This window comes from Hyaena hyaena, unplaced genomic scaffold (assembly GCF_003009895.1).
Source record: "Hyaena hyaena isolate Hyena2069 unplaced genomic scaffold, ASM300989v1 scaffold_391, whole genome shotgun sequence".
Lineage (NCBI taxonomy): Eukaryota > Metazoa > Chordata > Mammalia > Carnivora > Hyaenidae > Hyaena > Hyaena hyaena.
The window spans coordinates 1,617,754-1,628,815 of NW_024081024.1; the positions used below are offsets into that span (position 1 = coordinate 1,617,754).

Sequence of the window (11,062 nt, forward strand, 5' to 3'; positions counted from 1 at the left end):
CTAGCATGGCTCTGTGTCCTGTTAAGTCTATCAATGAATACAATTACCTTAAAAAAACAATCTTGCTTATACAGTGGCTCTGAGTTGACAGCATATTTTTACACATGAGCAACATCACTGGATTCAGTCAGAGTAAGTCAACATACTCCACAAAGAGAAATATCCATAATATGAAATCAATGGTCAGTGTGATATTCTCTATTCAGGGCAAGGTGGGAGGAGACTATTGTTGAAGCCATGACTGTACACTCTTTCCACGCATTTGAGCCAAGTGTAGATTCTTGAGAGGGTCTAAGTTTTAGGCAGTCATTTTTATAACACATTTTGTCAGTTCTATGAGAAACAACTCAGATTACATGGATAATGAAAAAAAGAGGGAGAGGTAATGGAAGAAATTAAAATAACCCATTTCTAACTGTTTTTGCATGGTCCTTAAATTACTCATAAATAGTGAATTACAAGCTTGGAAAATTAATTCAATCCTTTCTAGAGTATAAATATCCTAGACACACCTTACAAATATTAGGTTGGAAAATAAACATAAGGTTGTTTTCCACTTAACATTGGATTTTATTGATCCAAACAAAGATTCAAGAGGATGGATTGAATAAAGACAGAGAGGAAGGTAACTAAGAAATGAGACAATCCTACAAAATCTGGAAATTAGTTATTTTGAAATGGGAAAAATAGAAGTATTAACGATGGGCATCCAGGAAAGTTTCAGATACTTTAAATGGTTTTAATAATAAAGCCAGAAAATATCTCTTCAACCCTTAGATGAAAAAAAAAAAAAAAAAAGTCTTGCTAATATTAGGTTTAATGATAAGGTTCATGGTGTTTCCACAAACCCTGATCTTAAGACATGGAGGTCATGACATGATTGGAGAAACTCTGAAAACAGTTCTGAAATTAAAATGGTACAAATTCATCCTGAGAAAATTCTACAGTAGTCAGAAGAAAAATCAGGACGTAGGAAGCTAATTTGCTATTCACACATATATATGGTTTAACTATTATGTAGTATAAGGTCCATGTGTACTAGAAAAGGAAGCAACAATACAAGCTACAGAAGATTTGGGAAAACCTTGGAATTTGTCTTGGTTTTAAAGGGGTTTGTTTTCCGTATTCTTTCTTACTTGGTTTTGTTTGTTTTTGCTTTTGTTTTGCTCTGTTTTTGTTTTTGATTTTTGAATTCTTGGCATTAGATATCCACACCTTTAGCAGGAATACAATCCCAACATAGACATTTAAGAGGGAGCATACTGGAGTTTACTAAGGCATTGATTCAGTGGGCTCAGAAGAAAGAAATATTGAGAGTCCAGGAAAATATGTCTCTAGGTGGTAATATATTACATACAGTTTTCATACCTAGTATATGACTATATATAGCTCAATGTGGTAATTACTATATTAATATGCTCTCAAAGCCACCATAAAAATTGAAGTAGTCCAATTTATATTCACTAAATGATACTGCATAAGCAGTATCTACTTTTAATTACATGCCAACAATATATTCCTCAAACTTATTTTCTATGTTCAATGGAGTTAAATGGCCACTCAAGATTTTAGATTAAGTTAACAGTTATTACTTGACTGGGGAATGTCAGAGTCAGATAGGTTCTTCACATCTGCTTCCTGCTTCCTATATGACTGACAAAAGAGATTAAACTAAATCATATGTTAAGTCTTATTTCCACTTCTTTTCTTCCATTTTGCTCATGAACACCCTGTTAGAGATTGAGACAGAGAGACAAAATTTTACTTTGTCACTTTACCTCAAGCTTAGATTTTCATGGTCAAATTGAAGTAGTGTATCTGATAGTTAAGAGCTCTGTCACAAGAGAAAGACAAGTAACCTGGATTCAAAATCTGGATTCAAAGAGGCTTAGAATGTATTATGCTAAGTGAAATAAGTCAATCAGAGAAAGACAAATACCATATGATTTTGCTCATGTGTAGAATTTAAGAAACAAAACAGATGACCATATGGAAAGGGGGGAAAAGAGAAGGAAAGCAACCACAAGAGACTCTTAATAGTAGAGAACAAACTGAGTGTTGAAGGAAGGAGGTTGGTGGGAGATGGGTTAGATGGCCAATGGGTCTTAAGGAGGGCCCTTGTGATGAGCAAGGTGTTGTATGTAAATAATGAATTTCTAAGAGGGGAAAATGCAACTCAAAAGGTAACAGATATTTCATCAGAAAACATTAAAATGTTATTGAGGTTTTGACTTTTTTTTTTCAGAATCTCCTCACCATGAATTTGTTAGAGTTGACCAAAAGAAAATTGAAGGCAATAGCCAGAAAGATAAGTGGTCTCACTTTGTGACTAAATATGATTGACTTATTGCATTATTAGACTGCAAACTCTGACTCGTCCATATATGTAGAATTTCAAGAAGACTCAGTAATGACTTTAGCACAAAATAGGTGGTATTGATTTTGTGATGAGAAAGTTGAATGAGGCAGAGAATGTAGCAAAGAAACTGTTAATAAAGTTAAAAAAAAAAAAGGTAAGCTAACCATTCATGGAAACTGAAAAGCCAATAAATTGTTGTGGCAAGTAGTAAGCATGGTGACCTGTGTTTGTAGTTGCAGAACAATTGTACAAACTGTTATCAACAGTAAACTGGGAAGATGGAAAAATGTCTAATAAAATCTATCATCCTGGAAAGATGATTTATAAGAAAAATATCTAAAAGTGTCAATTCATTTGTTTTAACTGTCTTTGATAAGATACAGAAAGAGAGATAGAAAGGAAGAATGAAATATTCGGTTTGCAAGGAGAATTTAGAGATACTAGAGCAGTAGCAAATATGATAAGTGAATCTGTTTTCTTATCTCCACACTCTAGTCAGTAAAAATCTCACCAAATAAAATATTAAGCAAGGTCTAAGGGTAAAGATCAAATTCATGGATATGGCCATAAGATTTTTTAAAGATCACTACTGAATTTGAGTTAATGTCTAACAGCCTTTGTCAGACAAGTCTGACAAAATGACTTAGTATTTTCCGTGGTGTTCTACTGAAGATTGATATATTTTTCTAGAAAACTTTCTTTCCTCTAAAGAATACAGAAGTGGCTTTGAGCACAGGAAATGCACTTGAATCAGATTCACAGAAATGTGATCATTTTTAAAGGAATTGTACTAATGATTATACCACATACTTGGTCTACAATAGATCGAAATTCTTTAAGAAGGAAAAAGAAACTTTTGCACTTACAATATTCTATTATAATAAAACAGGTGGAAATGCTATTCAGCTTTTGTTTGGGTTACCTAGTTTGATGTAGTCAATTATTCAAACTTATGCAGTCATGGTTTTGTTAGTCAAGAATTAGGACTTGATTTATCTAGGTGATTTTCTCTTCCCTATCAGGTTGATTGGGATAATTCACTTGACTGAATTCAACTTGCAGTTGCACTGGCCTGGAAGGTCCAAGAAGGCTTTACTCAAGTATCTGGCAACTTGTTGCTACTATGCATGGCATCTGTCTCTATATAGTTAGTTTAGGCTTCTTCACATGCATATTGGGACTTGTCAACTTGATGATCTTACAAAGTCTCTGACTGCCATTGTATAAGAAAGCCCAGGCTCACCTTCTAATGATGAGAAACCTGTGGCTCAGGGAAATTCACTTCTAACCCATTCAAAGCTTATTTTTTTTCTATTGGTTATTTTTTGTCAATATTCTCAAAAGCAAAAAGTTTTAACTGCCTCCTTAGTATCTTCAAATTCTAAAGTATTTGTCTTGGCTTATCCTTAAGAAAAAAGGTAAAAGCCACATCTCATATTGTTTATATTCATTTTCTTACAGAGTTTGGTTACCAAGGTGACTAGATCCATAAGAAATCTTAATATGAAATATAGAAAATAATATTGCTTTCATTTAAAAATTACTTCTATGAGAAAGTATGAATATTTTCTTTAGAAATAAAGTTTAAAAAAATAAATAAAAAAGTTTTCATGTTTATAACTATTCCTTATTCAACTGTACTTTATATAAGAAACCTCAAAGCATAATAATCCTTAAAATTTCTTCAAACTTTATTTTCAAATATTTTAAGTATTAAGTTTATAGGATCATATTCTAGGGATGTCTCACAGTGTTGCATAACTTATGGTCCAGTAGAAAATACTTAATTGTGAAAATGCTATTATTAAACTAATTCAGAACACTTATAGATTCCTACATAAATTTATTTTTGAGAAGATTTTACATAAGATACTCTTTTCAATATATTTTCTGAAATACAATGTCCAATTATGATGGATCCTTGACAAGTTACTCAAATTTTATTATATAAAACAATCATTGTTATGCTTTTTAATTCTATGGACCAAAAATTTTGACAATGAACAGTGGAGATGGCTTGCTTCTTCTCACAGTATTGGAGGTCTAAGCTAGAAAGCAAGATGTTGAGGACTGTAATCATCATAAAGCTGTTAGTAGACAGTAGCTATTGGTTGAAAACTTACCCATGGCTGTTGGCCAGGCCATCAGAAAAATATAGAGACAAGCAAAAAGTCTAATAGGTGAGAAATGGTATCTTAGCGTAGTTTTAACCTGTATTTCTTTTATTATATGCAAGGTTGATAATTATTTTTATGTTTAAGGATAATTTTTACTTATTACTTATATCTCACTCTTTTCTTTTAGAACCTATTAATATCTTCCTTGTCTTACTTTTAGAATCTTTTTATATACTTTTAGAATCTGTTTATATTAAGTCTATTAGTGACATTATTTGCATATATGTTTTCTTATTTTACCATCTGTTTATACAGGAGAAATCACTTTCTTTTTTAATGTTTTCACTTACCATTTATTTCCCTTACATTCTCTGAAATTTTAATCATGGGCAATTTTTCTTCACTTTCAATGGAGAATGTACTCATATTTTCTTCTTGTTATGTGTATGACCTAGCTTTTGCTATGTGACAAAGCATCCAACATTGAGTGGCTTAACATCAGTTGATAACTTTTTTTTCTCTAAAGGGCCAGAATGTAAGTATGTAAAGCTTCGTAAGCTCTATGGTCCATATTTTGGACTGCTCATCTCTGTCATATTTTGCTGACTCCTGCTCTCTTCCAACACCTTGGTTTTACAGATAGGGAATGTGGCATTATGCACATGCTTACTAAAGTTATTTGCGTTTTAGATGAAAGGACACAGGAGACTGAGCCATGAGCAATGGAAAACACCAGAAGAGAGGATTATGCTCCAAAACCAGAATAGTACAGTAAACTGAACTCATCTTTAAAGACACAAAGTCAATTAACTGTGAAATCACTACTATGAATAAAATCTGAGTACCTCTCTAAATAAGGAAATACTATTCTTCAATAATGCATAAAGTAGAATAACAAAATTTCAAGACTTTTAAGATTGTAGAATTTATACTGCTTATGTAACTGAATTTATATTAAGTAATAAATATATTATAAAAATAAAGGAAACGTATTTTTGTTACTAAGCCTGAATAAAATAGGTTTACAGATTTTAAAGTGGTCATTAAATTTGAACGTATTATGAATCTATTGCTTAATACATTTTTCCATAAAGCAAAGTTACACCAAATATGTAAAACTAACAATGAAAGACAAAAAAATCACATGTGCTATTTTTGAAGTAAAATATAAATAAATTTAAACACAAAATTTGATAAGAAAGAGGAAGTGTGTTAGCAATATATTAGAATGAATAATTTTATAAATATTCTATAAATGTTGAATTTGGAAAGACACGTTTCTGGCACATATTTTGAAAAATAATCATAATATATTTGGGAAAAAGAGCTGTGCTATAAATCACATAAATAGGACATAATTCCAGATTATTAGCTTTCACAGAGGAAATTACTCTAAAAATTATCTTAGAAGAGAGCATAGAAAACTATTTAATCTGAAATCTTTATTTGTTTCTAAAAGCCTAACTAGTCATTTCTGAATGCAACCAAAGCATTCAGAAACTATCATCTTTTAAAAAAATCATAAACAATTTCTATGATAGAGGGATTACTGTCTACATCTATTCTTTAGTGATAGTGTGTATTTTTGTTTGTGTGTTCGTGTATGTAGAGAAAGAGGGAGAAAGAGAAAGAGGAGTTATGTAATTCTCTTTGATAAACTGACTTTTTTTTTTTTTTTTTAACACTGTGATTCTAAATCTGGTAGTTCTGTAAATTTCTATAATGGTACCTGTATTTTCTCAACTGGAAATAATGTCAAGCTGCTCTCACAAGCTGAGAATTGGCCCAGTTAAATTCGTAGTCAGTAATAACACTTAGCACTGTGATTATTATACCTTATGATCCATACACAGTCATTAAATTTCAGTTTATATGATAATCTTGGTGTTAATGGGAAATACTTCAGTCGATTTAATTTTTCTCTTCCATATTGAGAAAGACACTAATACCAAGGTTTATTCTGATTATTCACAGTGACTAAAATTATAACTAATTTTGATAGAATAGATAGCTCCCCAACTTTGGCTCATTTTTCCTAGGGAAAAAGCCTTTGGTTGAATGTATTATCTCATGGAAAAAGTAAGACCTAATGGATACCTTAAGACATGCTTCTCTCTTATTTGCCAATGTCATGATCTTTCTGTAGGGTATATCAAGAACTCATAACGCCAAACATAATTTACATGGATGATGTGTATATTTGTTTAAATAAAGGGACCCACTATTATGTGGACTTTTGTTTGAAGTAACTATGAAATAATACAAATTAACAAAAACTTCATCAAAAATATTTATATTATAAAACAACTTTGTTGCCATTCCACTTATACTACAGTTGCTAAAAACATTATTTTTAGTATTACCTTTAATGTCTACCCAGTGGTATATGGGAGCTGGCTGGCACTAGCTCAAGTTATTTGCATTCACCACTTTCCAACTCTGTGTTTGTGAATACTCCATATTGGGAGCTTAAAATTCGCATTTGTAGGAGTATATATACCTCAGAAATAAATTGTCAAATGCTGCAAATCAAGGGTCTCCAACCAATGGAGATCCCATTGTTAATAGTTAATATTGACTAATAGTCATAGTTAATATGACCCATACCATACCACTGGGCCAACTCATGTGTTTCTTTTTAGATCAATCTATTTTATTTACCTATATTTTTCTCCTTTCCTGGTTTTCCAAATTTGTTTTATTGTATTCTGTTTTGTATTTTCAATGGGTGCATTCTGTGCCAAGCCATTTATTTAGGGTATATGTACTAACAGATTTTCTTACTTTTCATTTATCTGAGAATGTCTTGCTTTCCTCTTCTTAAAGGATATCTTTAAAGGATATCCTTAAAGGATATTCTTAAAGAATATCTTTACTAGAGATAGAATTCTGGAATGAAAGGCACCTGGATGGCTCAGTCAGTTGAGCATCGGACTTTGGCTCATATCATGATCTTGCATTTGTGGGTTCAAGCCCAACATTGGGCCCTTTGCTGACAGCTCAGAGCCTGGAGCCTGCTTCTGATTCTGTCTCTCTTTCTCTGCCCCTCCCCTGCTTGTGCTCTGCTTCTGTCTCTCAAAAAATAAAATAAAATGTTAAAAAATGTTTAAAAATGAATACTGGAATGATAATTATTTTATTACAGCATTTGTACAGCACCATGTCATTTTTTTCTGATTGACATGGTTTCTGATGAAATTATCTGCTGCCATTTGAATTACATTTTCCCCTCTCAGAAAGATACTATTTCTTCCTCACCGCTTTCTCAAATTTTGTATGTGCCATTTGTTTTCAGATTAATTGTGATAAATCTTGATGTGGATTTCATCGGAATTATCCTATGTGAGTTTCATAAGCTCTCAAATCTGTAAGTTTATGTCTGCTGGTAAATTTAGGAAATTTTCAGCCTAATCTCATCTTCTCCTTCTCGGACATCCATAATACAAATATTAGATCTTTTGAGATAGTCTTCTGGGCCACTGAAGCCTGTTTATTCTTTTATAAAGTCTATTTTCTGTGTTATTTGGGCTGGTTAATTTCTTTTTTTAATTTCTTTTTATTTTTTAAAATGTATTTCCAACAGAGAGAGACAGGGTCTGAGTGGAGGGGGGCACAGGGGGAGACAAAGAATCAGGAGCAGGCTCCAGGTTCTGAGCTGTCAGCACAAAGCCCAATGTGGTACTCAAACTCATGAACTGTGAGACCATGACTGGAGGCAAAGTCAGATGCTCAACTGACTGAGCCACTCTGGTGCCCCTCAGAAGTGATGTCATGGATACTCATGTGTCCATGTTCATGGCCAATCTGTTAATTTGAGAATAGAACGTTGCAGTCAGAGTGTTAGTGATAGGCTCAAATTATGTCTTAACTCATACATGTGATGATAATGTGTTGATTTCTGTTTCTTTTTTTATATGTGTGAGGAAGTAGATAACTCTCTACTTTTTATTCATAATAAGAATATTGAAGCTTTGGTAATTCTATGACATACTATCATCTCTATAATCACATTTTCTCCTCCTGTTCTTAGTTCTTATCATTTCAGTGGCAGCTCCGTTAGCTGGATCAATGGATGGAGGGAATCACTTGATTATGTTTGAGCGTGCTTGACTTTGTGTTTCTGGGACTCACTCATTCATGGGAGATCCAGCTTTTCCTCCTGGTGTTCTCCTCTGTGGTCTATATGGCAAGCATGACTAGAGACATCCTCATTGTGTTTTCAGTAACCATTGATCTTCACTTACATTCCCTCAAGTACTTCCTACTGGCCAGTCTCTCTTTCATTGACTTGGGAGCCTACTCTGCCACTTCACCCATGATGATTTATGACCTTTTCAGAAAGTGCTAAGTCATCTCCTTTAGAGGCTGCATTGTCCAGATCTTCTTCATCCACGTCATTGGTGGTGTGGAGATGGTGCTGCTCATTGCCATGGCCTTTGACAGATATGGTGCCATTTGTAAGCCTCTCCACTACTTGACCAGTGAAAACCCACGAATGCGTATTTTGTTTCTGGCTGCTGCCTGGGCCCTTGGTGTCAGTCACTCACAGTTCCAACTAGCATTTATTGTTAATTTACCCTTCTGTGGTACTAATGCATTGGACAGCTTTTACTGTGACCTTCCTTGGCTCCTCAGACTGGCCTGTACAGATACGGACAGATTGCAGTTCATGGTCACTGTTAACAGTGAGTTTATCTGTGTTGGTTCGTTCTTCATACTTTTCATCTCCTACATCTTCATCCTGTTTACTTTTTGAAAACATCACTCAGGTGGCTCATCCAAAGGCGTTTCCACCCTGTCAACTCACACTGCTGTGGTCCTTTAGTTCTTCAGTCCAACCATGTTTGTCTATACATAAAAATATGGAATGCTTCCTGAATTTGTGTGTCATCCCTGTGCAGGGGCCAGGCTATTCTTCTCTGTATCATTCTACTTTTAGTATATGTACTGCCAAAGTGAGCACTGACTTGGTTAATTTCTATTGTTCTTCTTCAAGTTTACAGATTATTTTCTTTGCCTTCTTTCTTCTGCTATTGAACCTATCCCTTGAGATTTTTATTTGATTACAGTATTTTTCAGTTCTAAAATTGCTTTTTCTATCTTCAATTTCTTTCCTGAGACTTTCCATTTTATATTTATTTCAAAAATGGTTATAATTGCACATTGAAGCATTTGATATGATAGTTGATTTAAAATGTTTTTCAGATAATTCTGACACCTGAGTTGTTTCCAAGTTGGCATATATTGGCCATACTTTCTCATTCAAATAGAGACTTTCCTGATTTATAGTTTGATGAATGATTCTTCCATGTTCTGGATATTTGGGGTATTATGGTTGAAAAATTGGGTCTTATTAAAATCTGTTTGAGCAATTCTCCTAGGATAGTGTTCCATGGAGGGAAATGACAAGCAGAGGTGAGAGTCCAGAGCCTTCATTCAGCCTCCTTTGATACCACAGGGGGATAGAGGGTTCCCCATTACTGCTGGAATTTCAGGCTTTGCAATAAATATCCACTGACATCATCTAAACTAGGAGGGAGAGGAATGTGTCATTGTTCCCCATGTGGCCTCCACTGACATGACAGGGAATAGATAAAAGTCCGGAATCTCCTCTGAACCTTCTCTGACACCTCCAATGAGGAGAAGGGATGCTCTGTTGCTATTCGGTGGCGGTAAAGACTAGGTTCCTCACAGATTCTCCACTGGCACCAGAAGGGAGGAGCATATTACTTCCAAGAAGGGATAAATATCCTGAATTCCCACTGCATTTAGCCTTCTCTGACACCACTCTGCCAGAGAGTAGGTGGTTAGGAGTTTCTTATAATAGTCTGGTAAGGACGGAAGTCTAGTCTCCCCACAGTCTTTGCTGATGGGAGTGGGAGTAACACTATAGTATTTTTCTTTGGTATTTTTCTGGAATAGTATGGTCGCTGCCTGAAAGCTTTATATCTTCCTTGGCCATCACTTTCCTGGTCATTGAGCTGGAGAAAGTAAGATTTTCATGGGCATTTTGGCTTATGGGCATTGACATTTCCAGGTTACTGACTTCATCATCAAGTCTGGGATAAATAAGGCAAAAAAGGAAACTCAGGAAAGTCACTGCTGTGTCATTCTTGATTACCCCAGTTTCTAACAGCCTGCCTCCTCTCCACATTTCAGAATCTTCATATTTATTTTGTATATATAGTTTCTAGGATTTTTAGCTCCACTAACTAGGGAAATAAGGAAAAGTCTGACTAGTTCACGTTGTCTAGAATCATTTTCATCCGACTTGCCAAATCCAGCTAATTTGCAGGCAAGTGTGTGTGCTTGTCTATGTGCATGTGTATGTGAAAATGTTATTCAGATGTAAATCTGATGTATTGACACAGAGAATAAAGTGGGAACATGTCTATGAAGCAATATCAAATACAGAATTTTTCAAAATGGCTTGAGATATGACAACATTACTTGAAAAATGTATTATTTGGTAATTACTTTTTTAAGAATCACAATATTCAGAGGCATTTGGGTGGCTCAGTAGGTTAAGCATCTGACTCTTAATTTCAGCTCAGGTCATGCTCTCACAGTTAATGAGTTCAAGCCC

The 11,062-nt window shown here is 34.2% G+C and overlaps 1 non-coding gene and 1 pseudogene across 1 annotated transcript; one reads left to right on the forward strand and one right to left on the reverse strand.

Moving 5' to 3' along the window:
- The window catches only part of LOC120244770, a 65,567-nt pseudogene extending 56,233 nt beyond the window's left edge, over positions 1 to 9,334 (forward strand).
- LOC120244775 lies at positions 9,333 to 9,439 on the reverse strand. The gene has a single exon (XR_005531633.1). It is a non-coding gene; the product is annotated as a U6 spliceosomal RNA (small nuclear RNA).
- Between the last annotated feature and the right edge of the window lie 1,623 nt (positions 9,440 to 11,062).